The sequence below is a fragment of the Drosophila rhopaloa genome, unplaced genomic scaffold (genome assembly GCF_018152115.1).
Source record: "Drosophila rhopaloa isolate 14029-0021.01 unplaced genomic scaffold, ASM1815211v1 contig_3, whole genome shotgun sequence".
Classification (NCBI taxonomy): Eukaryota; Metazoa; Arthropoda; class Insecta; order Diptera; family Drosophilidae; genus Drosophila; species Drosophila rhopaloa.
In genome coordinates, this window is record NW_025335123.1 from 9,613,511 (window position 1) to 9,629,976 (window position 16,466).

At 39.9% G+C, this 16,466-nt stretch overlaps 1 protein-coding gene across 3 annotated transcripts in view; it reads right to left on the minus strand.

Annotated features, from left to right (window-relative positions):
* The window catches only part of LOC108044860 (pneumococcal serine-rich repeat protein), a 39,628-nt gene that overhangs the window by 15,682 nt on the left and 7,480 nt on the right, over window positions 1-16,466 (minus strand). The window contains exon 1 of one of the 3 annotated variants that reach the window (XM_044461274.1): window positions 15,070-15,099. The exons of the other annotated variants lie outside the window; for them this stretch is intronic. The gene's annotated coding sequence lies outside the window, so the exon portion shown is untranslated. Of the gene's footprint in view, window positions 1-15,069; window positions 15,100-16,466 lie in introns of those variants that run through there. 3 annotated transcript variants of the gene reach the window in all.

Consider the following 16,466-nt stretch of genomic DNA (forward strand, 5'->3'; position numbering starts at 1 on the left):
GGGATTAAATATTCATAGAATCATTGGGAAATAATCAGTGGAGAAGCATGCATGATTTATCTTTCATAATGCCCGGTCACTCCCCACTGCCTTTAATTAATTGTTTATTTAACAGAACTGCGCCGCAATTAATGCAGCTACAACGCCACCACCTGGTACACACAATCCGGATCCGGATTGGGATTGGAATTGGAATTGGGATTGGGATCGGGATACGGAGCACTGGGCTTCCGGCCCGACAGCCTGCCGGATGTGGGGGCACCGCCACAATTCTCAGATTTGATTTGTTTGTCTAATTAACATTTACTGGGAAATCCGTTTTAATGCCAAAGCGGATTATAGGCTCTGGGTCCTTTATTGAAATTCGAGAGATCCAGTGAAGCTTCAGACAATCAATACAATAATTGTTGTCCCGATGCCCACATAAAATCATATAAATAAGTTCTTCGTTTTATCGATGACCTGGTGGAGTGGACCTGGGAAAGCTTAAATCTGGCTTAAAGGCATAACAAAATCGAATGCCGAATGTTGTAACCAAGGTCCAACCCAAAAACCAAACTAAAAATTTCTCCCAATGGAATTTCACAAATATGTATAATACAATTGAATCCCACTCAAAGGCTTTCAATATATATATACATAAAGATGTCTCTTTAAGCGTGCACTCCATTAAATTGAAACATTTAGTATGGCAAATATGTATTTACCTTTGTATAACAGTGACACTGGAGTCGCATAAATGTTTTCCGTGTAAGCAAAGCAAATAAATAATAATAGAAAATGACCTACGTCTTCGAGCGAGGACATCCCTCTAAACCAATTTGCCCCTGACCAAGTCAAACGGCCACTGTGTATGAGGGGGAAGGGGGGGATGAAAATAAAAAAGAAAGTAAACCGTAGGGGGGGTGAGGGAGGGGGTGTGAGGGGAGGTAGCGGTGGCAAGGCGAAAGCGCACTCTCAATTGTTTGTGGTGCGTAAACATAAATAAATTGTTGAATATTGCTCGACTTGGTCCTTGGAGAGACTTCCACTTCCACTCCCACCCACTCCCACCCACTCCAACTCCCATTTCGCCACGGCCATGGCCTTCACCGCTCTCCCAGCCACCCAGCCACCCCCTCCCCCTACTCCCCTTGATGTGCTTTTAATGATTTATGGCAGAATGCAAACAACCAAACGGAGTGGGGCTGAAACGCAGAAAAATTCTATGAAAAAAAAAAAAAATAGAAATAAAAACCCACCAGCTACAAAGTGAAAGCAAAGTCTATACATTCTGCGGTTTCCATCCAGAACACCCCATCCCAATCCATCGGTCCCCTGCGACCGCAAGTTTACTCAATTTGATTTGCTGCCCTTGCCCGGCTCTCACGATTATTGTTATTAATTTTGCGAAAGAATTTCGGCTCTGCGGCATTAATAAGAAATGAGAGGAGCGCAATCGATAGTTGCTTGGGTCCGTGCAAAAAAAGGCACAAAGTTTCTCCCGAGGGACAAACGAATAACGCCAGAAGATCGCTTTAATTTATCAGAACTTAAGCACTTAATTTTATGTCATGAGTAATAAGTATGAAGCCGTGGAAAAGCCCACACTGAAAGTATTCCCAGAAAAACCAATTAAGAAGCCACTACATGATTTCATTTTTCATAGCCCCATTTGTTTTACGGTTTTAGTGTTTTGTATGGGAATCATAAGTTATCTTGATTTTACAAAAATCGACCAAAAAAAGTCTTATAATAAACCTTTATTATAATATTCATTTGCGATCATGTAGGAAGCCATTAATTTTAAGCTTAAAAAAACTTTACCAAACAGTTTTATGAATTATTTATAAAATATAGTTTGTTTTGTATGACAATGTTTATTGAAATAACATTAGCAAACCTTAACAAATGTGCACCGTAACGTATTGTATTTACTTAAAATGTATTTTCTGTTCTGCTTAATTTTTTGTTTTTGGGAGAGTGGAAATTGTTGTGGCAAAAGTTATGCCAGCGAAAAATACTTTGCTCGCCTGCAATTCGCAATTAAAACAAAAATGTGTAACGATTGTCGGGCATTAAAAGAGTGTCCCTACTTTGCAGTGCGCCCTGCACTGGCCCCAAGTGGACATAAATTCCACTTGAACTCGTTCCCCGACTCGCTTGCTTTCATTAGCTTGGAGCCATGGGGCTGCCCAGAGGCAATCCCCATCCTGGTATCCTGCCATCCTGTTAGTCCCCCAGAAACCAACCCCACCTCTCCCCCTCTGGGGCCATCCCCCCTTGTGGCTCCCACTTGAAAAAAGGGGGTGCAAAAATGAAACATTATGATGACAGTGTGTGTGTGTGTGTGTGCAAAAATTGAAATTGAGAATGGCAAAATAATGAATTGTAAATTGCTTTGACACATACACACACACACACACATGCACATGTAAGTATATTAATTTATTTATTATGCTGCGCAATAAAATCAAATAAAAATGGCTCTCCGGCAGCTTTTCCTCTTTTCCTTTTCCTTTACGCTTTCCCCGTTTTTATTTTCCAGTCAGCAAAAATTGAAAAACTAAAATCGATTTCCGCTTGACAAATAACTTAAGTGGCAGTTTATACATGCACACACGAGTGGCGAAAGTGGAAAAAGCGTGCACAGAGTTTAAAAAATATATTCCACACGATTAATTTTTGCGATCCATTAAAAAGATTTACTCAAATTGACAGAATCATCGTTTGGAGGCTGCCGAAAAGCCAGCAGCAGCAGTAGCAAGTGAATGTCCTTGCGCACACACACTCTCACTCACACACACACACACACAGACACAGACACGTATACACACATGTGCATGTATAGCCAACGGCCTTCTGGGCAGAACCCACCCCCAAAAAAGTGGCGAGTGTCTCAATTTGCATGCCATAAGCTGGGCGAACAAAAGTGGGCTGAGTGGGGTTGGGGGCGTGGCACTCCGGGGAATAGTAAGGGACGATAAGAGAGGGGTGGGGGGAGGGGGGTTCACATTAAATGCATGTAATCATAAATTCACACTCATTAAGAGATTTAGCGAGCAGTCAGCCAACAATGAACAGCAACAACGATGGCGACAACGACGGGCGGAATAATCGCAAATTGAATTTATCCGTAATGGAATCACAGCGATTAGGATACCCTGTAAGTGCGGCCATCCGCCTTCCTCAAAATGATGGGTATACAAGGGTACACAGTTTGAATACACAAAATCTTTGATAAAATTTGTATGCCTTAATAGTCTATAGTTCTATCAAATATTAACTCCCACGACTTATTAATTATAATATTATTTTAAATATATAACAACAATATTTTTGTATAAAAAATATATTAAATTATTTGAATAATATACAATAGATAATTTATATTGGTAAAAAGAAGAGTGGTTGCAAAAAAGTTGTGAAAAATTGTCCCAAAATTTGTAGAATTATAGATAAGTTATGGGATAAAATCTAGAATTAATATTTTTAGAGATTTTTAAATTTGTGTGTCGATTTTTCAGGGTAACACACACGGTGGACAAATATTCCTCTGGACTCTTTATCCTTTTTTCTGTCCTTCTCTTTTTGGGCGTGTGTGAGTTCGTTTTGAATTTCTCTGCGTGTGTGGGCCAAAACCAGACCCAAAACGCACACAACAACGCACTGTGGAAATACCACAAAAGCTCTTACACACACATATACACCCGCTTGTGCTTTACCCTTTCAACAACCCCCCTCCCCCTCACCACCTTTCATCCTGCCCACTTTACTCGCGCCGCATTTGTATGAAATGTAAATTAAGTTAATGGTTATACATTTATTAAGTGTCTATTATGTAAGCAAAACTCACTCAGATGCTTTTCCTGGCTCTGTCTCTTTCCCTCCCCACGTCACCATCTCTCTATCCCGCTCTAACTGCATTGGTATAACCGAAACTATTTTAAGTGATTTTGAATTAGGGCCACTCAAACATGAAATGATGAGAGGAAGGGACAATGGAAGTAGCAAATAGTTATTGATAGTTAATTATGCACTTATCGATGTGTAATTATGATTAGGGCGGGGCATAGAATGCAAACAATGGGCGGAACAGGAGGGGGCGTGTCAACAGGGCGTATGAAAATCGCACAATTAACGTTTCATTTAACCAATTGAATAACTGAGCCTTTGAATGGCGTGGCAACTTGAGCATCTGTTCGCGGCTTGGAGAAGGAAAAGCGGTGGAAAACGCATGGAAAGTGTGGGAAATTTAATAGTGTGGGGTTGGGGGGGGTGATTTTGGGGTTTAAATAAGAAAGCAGTAGAAGGCCGCCATCTTTAATTAATCAGACACTAGAGAGTTTCAGATAAAATGGAAACCCAAGCGTTTTAATGCCAGCTCAAAGATCAACTGGCAAAGCCTTCAAAAGCCCTGCATTAAGGCTTTAACAGGGAATTATGGCCACATTAAGCGTTGAAGGCAGTAGGACAGTCCAATTACCATAAATAACATATAAAATGGCATAATATGGCAGCTTTAGGATGTAGCCAACTCAAGGAACATTTCCGACTTAATGATATGAAACTATATTGCATTTGTCAAAATCAGCAAGAAGTAATTATGCGTATTCCTCGAAATCAACCAAATGTAGCACATTTTTAGATATAGACGTCCGTCGAAAGTGTCTTCTTCACTGCAGTACAAGCGATCAAGTTTTTAAAACCCTTTGCAAGGGCTTATGAAACCCTCAAATAAGGTATTTATTATATAATTTTTCAAATCAACTTAGAATTCTTTCTTTTGGCTGTAGCTCTCATTTTACAATTTGTTGTATGGCCAAAGCCGAAACAAATTAACCCCCTTTTCGGTTGTTTGATCAAAGCCCTAGAAAATATTATTTACATGCAGAAATGACATACAACGTTTATTTCATCATACAATTTCCAATCGATTGTCGTTTACAGCTCAAAAATTAATTTTTGACCAATTTTCGAAAATAAAAATGTTGCCAAAACAACATAGAATTGCTGGACAATGCTGTATTTTTTTGGGCTTTTGGTCTTATTCTAAAGAAATAAGAACAAGAAACCGTAGAAGAATTATTTTAAAGCCAAAATCTGGAACAAAACAATTCTTGTTTAGGCATTTTGAACAAAACCCTCGGAAATAATGGATTTTGGAATTCAAAGTTAAAAATTATGTGAAAATATTTTTTTTCGAAATCAACTTGGAATTGATTGTTAAGATCCTTAGCTGCAAAGATGTACAATGTACAAGAGTGGAGCATAAAATACACTCCGAAATTATTTAACCAATCAAATAAAATATGTTTATTTATTTATATCATATTATGGAAATGACGATTTAAGAAAAAGAGTAATTAATTTCATAAAAATTGTTAAGCCTTAGGTCAGTTGACATATAAATGTATTCTAGTGTGTTAATCTTTACAAACGCAGTTTTAGTTTTTAAAAATTACGAGAGCATACTTAATAGCCTTAGAGCCTTAAAGGTAAAACTTCAAGATTTATTCACGGTTAAGTGGTTACAGTCTGGACAAAATATATAAATGCTATCTCACGAGCCAAGAAAATAGTTGGCATAACTAAAGTTCTAATCAGCACTTGGGCCAACCTCCTGAAGAGCAGGGCCAAAAACACCAGCCGCATCTCAGCCGAACTGACAGCCTGACAAATTGACAAACTGATGGGGATAATAGGGGCCAGGGGGAAGGGGTGGTGGTGGTGATGGGGGTGGGGCAGGAAGCTGCCCGCACAGACGCATAACTTTTAAGGGCCCCACAAAAACACGACCATTACATGTGGCCACCATTGCTGGCAAAGGCCCGAAGGCATCAATAAAAGCACACAGCACAACTGGCAGCTGCCCAGCTCGCCCGCTTTAGGCCACATTAAAAAGCGTTGGTCGACATAAACTGGCCAAAAATCGCACAATTAACCGAGCCAAGAGATCCGCGCTTGGCCATTAAACGAACATTAAGAGAAGTTTCTCTGAGGGAGTCATTCCGGGAAAGAGGGTAGCAGGTGTATGTATATGTGAGGGTTGGAAAGCCAGTAGATATGTATAAGGGTGATGACTGCTTTCCGACAGATAAGCCGCCCGGGGTCTAAGCCCTCAAAATAAATTGGGAAGACATGGTCGGAGGAGGAGGGGAAGGGGGAAGGGGATGTCAGGGACTAAAGCGAAATGCTTATAATTCCGCTTGTTAAGCTTTCAACTCCCGCTGGCGCCAAACGACCTTGATCTTGATGCCAATTTGATGTTTGGCATTGGTGAGCGGCAACGCAAAATGGCGTAAAACGCAGCTGCAACGAAATCCTTGACCCAAATGCGTGCGGGGGTGAAACAAGGACTGCAAGGACTGTTGCAATGTGGATTTAACGAAAAACGAGAAATCATGTTTTTCAGCTTTTTGCTTCGCCGATTTCCCTGTTTCGTCGAGGATTATTACGTAAATCTGTTTAAGCTCATTAATGAGAATACGCCCCTTGGTCCCTTAAAGCCACCCTTTCAGGATTGCCGGCAAAAAGCCATGGGACACGGACAACTAGCTGTAAGGGAATCACCCTTAAAAAGATTGCAACATTTTGCTGCCACTTGTTGGGCGCCAAGAAGCAAACACAGAGCCAGCCCGCTCTCAAGTGACTTGCCGAGAGCCAAAGCACTTGGCTACTTGAATACTAGGATACTGAGACACTACGATACTGGGACACCACGATACTGGGACACCAGGATACTGGGACACCAGGATGCTGGGACACCAGGATACTGGGGTGCCAGGACAAATAATTGGATACCTCCTCCACCCTCCACCCCACTATTGCCTCTCCGCACGAGTTCAACTATCGATGGATAGCTGCACACCAGCAACACCGGAGGGAAAAACTCTCGTTCAAGTCATCAACTTTCAGCGTCGATAAGTAGGCAATGGATTGTGCTGGAGCCAAAGAAGATGCACAAACTTGTTCTGCACCAGCAACCCCCCCAAACTCCACCGCCGCACCACTTCTACACTCCTTCACATATCATGCATACGCTCCGTATGCCAGGCGAACCGAAAATAGCGCAAACAAATCGATACTTCTATCGGAGCAAAAACGGAGCTCGGATGAAGGGCTCACATGGCAGGCTTCACAGTGACGATTAACCAAATAGAACAAAAAGGAATGGACCACTAGCTAGAAGCTTCTAGGCCTCTAAGCGAAGCTCACCGAAAAATAATTGATGCTGCAGGTATTTTAAGAAAAGGGCTATTCAAAATTGAAGAAATATTGTAATATGTGTAATAGAAGATAACAAGTTGTGGCTTATTACGATTATTTAAGCAGAAGGCATTCTTACCAATTAAAACAAGCAAATCGAATTTAAAATGTTCATTCCTTTTTCACATTTTGGTTAAGCTACAGAAGACTATTATTTCTTAAAATAACTGAAGCTTGAGGTTTTTAAAAAAAGAAAGGATTAAATACTCAGTTGAAAGAGATTATGAATTGTTTCCAATACATATTATTTGGTATTGCCAGTTAACAGTTTGTTTACATTTTGAATGCCTACTACCAGATGGGAAGGGGAAAGCAATCTATTCTATTTTATTGCCTTCCCACTTTTGTGGTCTAGTAGTTACCATCAAATTTCAAATAATGCCCATGTTATAAAGACATTTTATACACCCCACTTTTGGCCAGTTTAGATGCCTGATTCTTTAAGCGCCAAACTCCACCTCAGATCGGCCAACTTTCCAATTCGTTACCGTTCAACTTTCTCGCAATTTTCCATGCCGTTGCCCAGAGCTCTTGGCCGCGTCCTTCGACCTCCTTCACTCCTCTCCAGCTTATTGATATTGCAATTTAGCCAACATAAATTTGACAGACCAAACAAGCGGTTTGGGGACTAAAGGGCGGGGTTTAAGTGCCACTTGTGTGTGTGTGTGTGTATGTGTGTGTAAGGCGGCAAACAAAAGGGAGACGGCCAACGGGTCGGCTACGTAATGCGCTGCTGGCCACCGCAGAAGCCAAAAACTGGGCTCGTCTTTGTGCTCCTGCGGCTGTTTATCTTGCGTGTGTTTTGTTGATTTTACCGATTTCTCTCGCTTTCCCAAAAAACCCCCGCCACCCTCTCCCCCTCGCCAAAAACACACTCCACACTCCTTTGTTAACTTTTTCAGTTGACGGGCATGGAAAATTGTATTTCATTTTATTTCGTTTTTCGCTTTTCGGTTTTTGGTCTTCGCTCTTTTGCGTCGAGCTTAAACTGAAAAAAAAGGGAGAATAAAAGTTAATTTTCGCTTGTCGCTCTAAGCCAATTAGTGCGGTCCCTCCCAGTCTCAGTGGCAGTGAAAAAATCTTCAACGAACCAGCAAATAAGGCCAAAAGGAAAAACAGCAACAACAAACTAATTGAGTAAACAAAGTTGAACTAAAGTTGCTAGAATTTTTTACGTTACTTCTTTTGCTGATTTCACGACTCTCTCCTTTCTCCCTCTTTTTGTTGGGGGCTATTTTTAAACGTGTTTTATTGATCCCTTAAAATAATTGCAGGGGCAGACAACAACAACAGCCCAAGGAAATCTGCTCAAAGAATTTTTAGTTTAGTGCTGGGGGTCATCCCTCATCCCTCATCCCGCATCCCGCATCCCGCATCTCTTATCCCTCATCCCTGAATCCTCGAAGCCTAACCATCATCACCATCTAAAGCTCCATCGGCATCATCGTCGCCCTCATCATCATCGTTTCGGGGCCATAATGAAGCAACCACAGCATCGAAGGCTAACCCGAGAAACATTTTCAACCACCTCAGCCTCAGCCTTAACCTCAACCCCCATCATTGCCGGGAATCATCGAGACGCGGGCGCCTCTTGAGTTGATTTAGTTTTCGGGCGGGTCTTTCGAGGGGCGGGAAACTTTTCAAAAATATTTGCCTTTACCATTTCCCGTCCCTTCACGACTGCCGAACTTTGCTTATAAATTTCGATGATTGCACGGGAGCGAGGCGAAATGGAGAAGAACTGCCAAAGACATTCCCCCCAAGCCCGATTCTCTGGAAAAAGGGGTAAGGGAATTTGAATTTGAAATGGTGAGCTGAACTTAAATGGGAGCCTGGGCCAATGGGACTGACAGTCTGATTGAGAATAGGTACTCAGTACTTTGTGTAGGCCAAAAATTCTGTTTATTTATAAGGCCAATTCACAAACAGCCCAAATGGAATCGAGTTAAATAAAGTTTAATTGTTGAGGGGTAATTTAAAGTACAAATAACTGATAAGCGGTAGCTTTAAAACCTAGGCTGAAACACATTTATGTTGCAAATTACTTTAAAAGTGCAGGTTTTGAATTTCATCACAAATATATTTTTTCATAGTCACAAAATTAAACACTTCAATCAAGTGGCAGTAAATCGTTTTAATAATTGTTTATTAAATTTTAGTTGTTTAATAGTTGTAATTAAAATTTCTTGGTATAGTGGCTTGGAGAATTATTATTTATCATTTTTATTAATTATTAAATTCTAAACCAATCCTTTGGTCATAGCATTAAATTTTGATTATCTAACCAATTTACTTGTAACTTCTAGATCATTTAACGGATAAATATATAAAAAACAAGAAAAGAAGCAAACTTCGGCAAGCCGAAGTTTATATACCCTTGCAGTTATTAAAAATCGACTACATTTCGATTTCTATGCCTATATTACCAAAAGGTGGCCCATAACTGGACTTCCAAAGTCCATAACTTTACCAAATTTTATCCGATTTTAAAGTGGCATACCTCTAAAGATTTTTTATTTGATTCTCAAAATATTTGCATAAAAATTTTTCATTTTAGCGTTGGTCCAATTTTTGACCCATTTTCATGTCATTTATTTCCAAGTTTCCGATGTGTTGTTAAAAGGTGGCCCATAACTGGACTTCCAAAGTCCATAACTTTACCAAATTTTATCCGATTTTAAAGTGGCATACCTCTAAAGACTCTTAATTCGATTCTCAAAAAATCTGCATCAAAATTTTTCATTTTAGAGTTGGTCCAATTTTTGACCCATTTTCATGTCATTTATTTCCAAGTTTCCGATGTGTTGTTAAAAGGTGGCCCATAACTGGACTTCCAAAGTCCATAACTTTACCAAATTTTATCCGATTTTAAAGTGGCATACCTCTAAAGACTCTTAATTCGATTCTCAAAAAATCTGCATCAAAATTTTTCATTTTAGCGTTGGTCCAATTTTTGACCCTTTTTCATGTCATTTATTTCCAAGTTTCCGATGTGTTGTTAAAAAGTGGCCCATAACTAGACTTCCAAAGTCCATAACTTTACCAAATTTTATCCGATTTTAAAGTGGCATACCTCTAAAGACTCTTAATTTGATTCTCAAAAAATCTGCATCAAAATTTTTCATTTTAGCGTTGGTCCAATTTTTGACCCATTTTCATGTCATTTATTTCCAAGTTTCCGATGTGTTGTTAAAAAGTGGCCCATAACTAGACTTCCAAAGTCCATAACTTTACCAAATTTTATCCGATTTTAAAGTGGCATACCTCTAAAGACTCTTAATTTGATTCTCAAAAAATCTGCATCAAAATTTTTCATTTTAGAGTTTGTTCAATTTTTGACCCATTATCAGGTCATTTATTTCCAAGTTTCCGATGTGTTGTTAAAAGGTGGCCCATAACTGGACTTCCGAAGTCCATAACTTTACCAAATTTTATCCGATTTCAAAGTGGCATACCTCTAAAGACTCTTAATTTGATTCTCAAAAAATCTGCATTAAAATTTTTTATTTTAGAGTTGGTCCAATTTTTGACCCATTTTTCCTAGTGTTGCTTATCAGGAATATATATAAACTTTATTGGGTCGGAAATGTCTCCTTTACGGCGTTGCAAACTTTCGACTGAAATTATAATACCCTCTGCAAGGGTATAAAAAAAAATTTGCGTATTTTTTCGATCAAAATATTTTTTTTTTTTTTTCAGGTGATTAACACCATAACTTTTTACTTAATTCTAGTTCTTTTGCACAGCTGTCAGCCGGCCGGGCCTCTGTCTTCCCGGCTGGCAATTTCTATAACTTGTAAGTATGGTTGATCCCAAATGTTTTTCTTCGCTTTTAGTGTCTGTTTGTTCGTCTGTGGTCCCTAGTCTGTTCTTGTACCATGCTTCTTACATCTTACCGGGATTCGAACCCGGACCGGTGGCGATATATAACACACTTAGCTCGAGGAGGTCCGTCTACTCACTCGGCTGCCACCGGCGGCGAACGGAAAGCTTCCAAACGTCAACTTAAATCCAACTAGCCTACTAGATGTTTTTCCACTTCAAATTTTCACTTCAAATTTCCGAAATCTTACAATTCCCAAGTTGTTTTTCCCTGCAGGCCATTTCGATTATCCTTTTAACGGAATCGATATAAGTGTAGGGTTGTTCAACTTCCAGGGTTGCCGCCCTTGTATTTGATTATAAGGTACAAAATTCGAGGGCTACCACAAGTGTTACACATAATTCAGGGTTGCAGAAGATTTGGACTTGTCAAAAACAAATCAGCAAATGTTATAAAAATTAAACATTCTATATGTAGACATTGCCAAATGTAGACCAAATAAACAGCTTGTAAATGTACTAAGCCCAATCCAATACAGGCTTAATCTATTAACTATCCATTTAAATGAAAATGCGGTTTTAAGATCTTGTTTTATAGTGTATTGGTGTTCAGGTCAAGAGTATTGCGCAGACTGCCGGTTTTTGGTAGGCTGGATCCTCTCGTCGTCTTGAACTTCCTGAAGGGTCCTTCGACATCTTGATTCTCACAAGGGCAGGACTTCCTCCAGGGCTTTTCGCTGGTCCCATTAGCATTTCTCACTGGGCTCGAGGACTACAGTGGATTATGGACGATGGGTTTTCTTGGCGACCCGCTTTTTGGCGGCGGAGACCTTTGGAGAAGGTAGCTTCTTCTTCCTGCCAATCGGGGTTTTAGTCTTCTCGAATTTAGATTTTGTTTCCGGTTGCTTGCGCTTGCGAATTCTAGGGAGTGGGCGCACTACTTCGGCGGCAACTTCAGACCGCAGACTAAGGGTTTTTTTGCCAACACGCCTTGTATTCGATCCGCGATGCATGGGAACATCTTTACAAACGAAATCGTCTTTCTTCGCGGGAACGCCTTTCGATGTGGCACGCTTATGTTTGTCTTTTGTTTCCATATCGTTTTGTCAGTATTTCACAATTTGATAAAAATAAAAACGTATCGAAACTGATCACAAAAAAAATTTTGATTTTTTTCTAGCAGTAAATTGTTGGAAAAATACGTGTGATCGGGTTGGCAGTAAAAATAAAACTGAAAAATAATGTGAACCATTCCTCATCAAACACATTTGAAATATACGACTTTAGAGTCATGGCCGACTTGAAAATACAAATTGAATAAATTTTGAATAACAAGAATTGGTTTTTATATAAAACAAGAAAGGAAGCAAACTTCGGAAAGCCGAAGTGTATATTTTCATTTTTCATTTTAGAGTTGGTCCAATTTTTGACCCATTTTCATGTCATTTATTTCCAAGTTTCCGATGTGTTGTTAAAAGGTGGCCCATAACTGGACTTCCAAAGTCCATAACTTTACCAAATTTTATCCGATTTTAAAGTGGCATACCTCTAAAGACTCTTAATTCGATTCTCAAAAAATCTGCATCAAAATTTTTCATTTTAGCGTTGGTCCAATTTTTGACCCTTTTCATGTCATTTATTTCCAAGTTTCCGATGTGTTGTTAAAAGGTGGCCCATAACTGGACTTCCAAAGTCCATAACTTTACCAAATTTTATCCGATTTTAAAGTGGCATACCTCTAAAGACTCTTAATTCGATTCTCAAAAAATCTTCATCAAAATTTTTCATTTTAGCGTTGCTCCAATTTTTGACCCTTTTTCATGTCATTTATTTCCAAGTTTCCGATGTGTTGTTAAAAGGTGGCCCATAACTGGACTTCCAAAGTCCATAACTTTACCAAATTTTATCCGATTTTAAAGTGGCATACCTCTAAAGACTCTTAATTTGATTCTCAAAAAATCTGCATCAAAATTTTTCATTTTAGCGTTGGTCCAATTTTTTACCCTTTTTCATGTCATTTATTTCCAAGTTTCCGATGTGTTGTTAAAAAGTGGCCCATAACTAGACTTCCAAAGTCCATAACTTTACCAAATTTTATCCGATTTTAAAGTGGCATACCTCTAAAGACTCTTAATTCGATTCTCAAAAAATCTGCATCAAAATTTTTCATTTTAGAGTTGGTCCAATTTTTGACCCATTTTCATGTCATTTATTTCCAATTTTCCGATGTGTTGTTAAAAGGTGGCCCATAACTAGACTTCCAAAGTCCATAACTTTACCAAATTTTATCCGATTTTAAAGTGGCATACCTCTAAAGACTCTTAATTCGATTCTCAAAAGATCTGCATCAAAATTTTTCATTTTAGCGTTGGTCCAATTTTTGACCCATTTTCATGTCATTTATTTCCAAGTTTCCGATGTGTTGTTAAAAGGTGGCCCATAACTAGACTTCCAAAGTCCATAACTTTACCAAATTTTATCCGATTTTAAAGTGGCATACCTCTAAAGACTTGTAATTTGATTCTCAAAAAATCTGCATCAAAATTTTTCATTTTAGAGTTGGTCCAATTTTTGACCCATTTTCATGTCATTTATTTCCAAGTTTCCGATGTGTTGTTAAAAGGTGGCCCATAACTGGACTTCCAAAGTCCATAACTTTACCAAATTTTATCCGATTTTAAAGTGGCACACCTCTAAAGACTCTTAATTTGATTCTCAAAAAATCTGCATCAAAATTTTTCATTTTAGAGTTGGTCCAATTTTTCACCCATTTTCATGTCATTTATTTCCAAGTTTCCGATGTGTTGTTAAAAGGTGGCCCATAACTGGACTTCCAAAGTCCATAGCTTTACCAAATTTTATCCGATTTCAAAGTGGCATACCTCTAAAGACTCAAAATTTGATTCTAAAAATATCTGCATCAAAATTTTTCATTTTAGAGTTGGTCCAATTTTGGACCCATTTTCATGTCATTTATTTCCAAGTTTCCGATGTGTTGTTTAAAGGTGGCCCATAACTGGACTTCCGAAGTTCATAACTTTACCAAAAAATCCTTATCAAAATTTTTCATTTTAGCGTAGGTGCAATTTTATAGCAGCTATAGGATATAGTCGGCCGATCCTAATGAAATTTGGTACGTCGGATTGATTGGCCAAATATAAAACCCATAGAAAATTCAAACTTCCTAACTTTACAAACACCAAAGTTATGGCATTTCCGATCAATCAGTTATATGGCAGCTATAGGATATAGTCGGCCGATCCCGGCCGTTCCGACTTATATACTGCGTGCAAAGGAAAGAAGGGTGTGTGCAAAGTTTCAATTCGATATCTTTAAAACTGAGAGACTAGTTTGCGTAGAAACAGACAGACGGACAGACAGACGGACATGCTTATATCAACTCAGGAGGTGATCCTGATCAAGAATATATATACTTTATAGGGTTGGAGATGTCTCCTTCACGGCGTTGCACACTTTTGACCAAAATTATAATACCCTCTGCAAGGGTATAAAAACTAACTAAAGTAAATGGTATCTTGTCTATAACTCAATGAACTAAATTCTCTATTACATTTGCTTGGCAATCTCTCAAAAGATTTGTTTTAAAACTCACTTGCCATAAAGCGAATCCACGCTGATACCATCAAATTTAGGATGCCTTGGCATGTCCTTGCTCGTCCTTTTTGCTGTGCCATTGTCCCGCACTATACCTTGTATCTTGTATCTTTTTGTGCGCGTTGTATGCAAACTTTTCAGATAACAGCGAAGGGAGGGGGCTGGTAAGGGGTGAACTGGGGGTGAGTGTACCCCAGGAAACGTGGAATGTTACTTAAGTAGGAACGCCACTGAAGTCGCTTCGTGATAATGGAGAAGGTTTCAAGGCGCGCCTCCTCTTTTGCCTTCGATTCGATATGTCCACCCCCCCGTCCCCCGTCCCCAGTCACCAACCCCCTCCTTCTTCGAAAAGCCCCTCTGTTAAAAACCTTCTTGAAAACTCACCCCTTGCGCCGCAATTTCCGCCTTCACTTGTCTTACACTTGCGTTCTTTTTTCTTGGAATTTACTTCTATTTTTTTTTAAGCTCGCAGCTGACTGATGTTGCTGCCTCTTCTTCTTCCACTGAGCCTGTTCTGCTTCTTACTACTCTGCCTCTGCCTCTGCTTCCTCCACTTCCTCTTCTTCTGCGTGCCCCTTTCCTCGCCATTCTTCCGCTTCTCTTTGTATTGCTTACACACTCAGTTACAGTTAAGTTAAGTTTGGTTGAGTTTGTGTATCTGTTACGCGAGTTTCTATTTCTCATTGCCCTTGTATCTCTTTGTGTATCTGTGTGGCTAGGTGTGTGCGTGTGTATGGCTGTGTGTGTGAGGAGACAGGGACATTGCCAAAGTTATTTCATAAATTGTTGCCACAGCAGCAAACACAAGAGCTCACAGAGAGACAGTGTTTTTTGCGCAGAGGGTCTCCTCATTTTCGTTTGTTTTTTTCCTTATACGTATTTGATAAAATGTTGCTCCAGGGTAAAAAACACAAAAAGGTGTGGGGGTGGGTGTGTGTGTGTGCGTATGTGTGGAGCTACTAGAGGGAAAAGCAGACTAAGCGAGGAGGGTGGGAGGGAGGGGGGTCTCCCAAGCGGCGGCGGCGTCAGTTGCCTTGTTAAAAAGGCAGAACGAGACATTTTGGCATGCCCATTGTTGATTGAGCGGGAGAAAGCCAAAGAGAAATCAGAGAAAGGTAGGTGGGTGGTGAGGGGGGACGTAGAAAGTACCAACTGTAAGCAACACGCAAAAGGCGCAACAGGCCGCTGTCGGCCAAGGAAGCTGGAAAAAAATCTCCACACAAAAGAGACAGACCAGAACAAAACGGGGCCACAGGGCGGATGAGTGATGCGGATGGTATTTCGATGTGTATGTGTGTGTGTCGCTGTTTGTGTGTCTGTATGTGTCTCTCATCGTCGCCATCGCAGCTTGTTGCTTTGCCAACTTTCCTGCTTCCTCCACTTTTGCCCCATCCTCGTCTCGCACTCTTCCTCCTCTTTTTTTGCGAAACTTTTTTTTCGACTTTGCTTCACTTTCATGTGACAGTTGGAGCGGGCCGTTAGTTGATACACTGCTCGCAAAAAAACAAGATAAATGTAAATAAAAGAGACAAAAGAAAGAAATGGGGGAAAAAACCCGGAAAGACAAAGGAATTTTTGATGGATTACCCAAATGAGGGGGCGGTAAGGGCTGACACATGTGGAATGTAATTGCTGGAGTATCGGATTAACGCTGTATGTGTATATGTGGGTTTGGGAATGTGTGTGTGTCAAGGTCACTGCCGGCTGCTAACGTCCTTCTCTAACCTCAAGCGGCAAACTATCAGGCGCTGCAGTTTTTCATTTACCCAACCCTCCTCGCT